Here is a 1,563-nt window from a genome sequence, read left to right as displayed (position 1 = left end):
TATATATGTATGCATATTGGCGAAAGCACCATATCGATTAGTGGATCTAGAGCCACTAACATCACGGATAATGAATGTGAAAATTGTGTACTCTACTGATATATACATAATATATATTAATATACATATATATATTTTGAAATCCTCAATTACGAACTTTTTCATGTGGAAGGAGATTGTAGACTTCCATTTTCTATTTGTGATGATCTAAAAACAGTACGATATTGTATGTATGTTTGAGTTGAAGGATTTTAAAGGATTGCAAAACCACCGTTCATATATGTGATTTGGAACAATAAATGTGTCTTATTACTGTTATCAGGATTGACAAATTCATTTAGCAGAAAGAATGGAGGATATTTCAGCATTTAAAAGATCTATTATCGATGTTTCATTGAGAAAGTTTAAATTGCTCTGTAAGTGATAAAACTTAATTTTTGTTTTACTCAAAATCTTTAGATAATTTAATATTGTTAAGTGTTATAACATATTTTTCATTTATTTTTAGATTTTTATCTAATATTTAGCAATTATCTATTTGGAATTGTATTAAAAAATTATATTAATTAACTTTCAGAACAATTTAAACCGTCAAATAGTTATAAAATTTATGAATTAGCAAATTTATTACACACGCTAAAGTTTAAACAAAATCAGTGTGTATAAAAATTTATTCTTAAATTATAATTTGTAAGTGGAGATTAATGTTTTATTAATTTAAAATAATTGTGTAATTGGAGAATATAAACAAATTTCTTCAAAATTACAATGATTATGAATATGTCAAAATAGTACAATTTTTGTATTGTATTGTATCACTCTTTGTTGAAGAGTCTTCGAATAATCACATTTTTTAATCTAGGTTATTTATTTAAAAAATTTGGCCTTTAAATCTTTCTAATCTCTTGAGATTACTAAAAAGGCGTATAATTATATTTTATGAAAATTTTGGCAAAAATCATCTTGTAGAATATGATAATGTATAGGTGCTGTTCATAAAATATTACAGTATCTACATATTATTCTTCATATGCCTTATATATTCCAAGTTTAATTTCTTGGAATTTGGAAACTAAATATTTCACAAGAAAACTTCTCTATAAATGTGCATATATGCGCGTATTAGTTTAAACACTTTCGGGCAATCGTAATTTCTTTAACGATGAGCATTTAATAGTAATTATATTCTTTATTTTGTCTCATATTTAGTATTATATATAGACGTTTAAATCGATGCATATCTATCTAAATTTTATGGGATTGTTTCTAATTAGATTTTGTTTGATATAATTTTTAGTTCTCAAACTCACATTTATAGGCAGTTTAATGGTAAAACATTTTATTTCATTAAATTCCTTTATGTAACATTTCTTTCCCAATGAATTACGGATAAGAATCCATTCTCATTAGACTCTTCATAAACATAAAATATAAACATTTTTTACAACTTATATCTTTCAACTAGCCCATATAATCGAATTTTATAAATTTTATTTAAAATGCCATAAATAGAAACATTTTCAACGTTGAAGAATTAGGATTATTAAATCTTACAAATTCAAT

The sequence above is a fragment of the Atta colombica genome, unplaced genomic scaffold, assembly GCF_001594045.1.
Source record: "Atta colombica isolate Treedump-2 unplaced genomic scaffold, Acol1.0 scaffold200, whole genome shotgun sequence".
NCBI lineage: Eukaryota > Metazoa > Arthropoda > Insecta > Hymenoptera > Formicidae > Atta > Atta colombica.
This window is presented reverse-complemented; position numbering follows the sequence as displayed.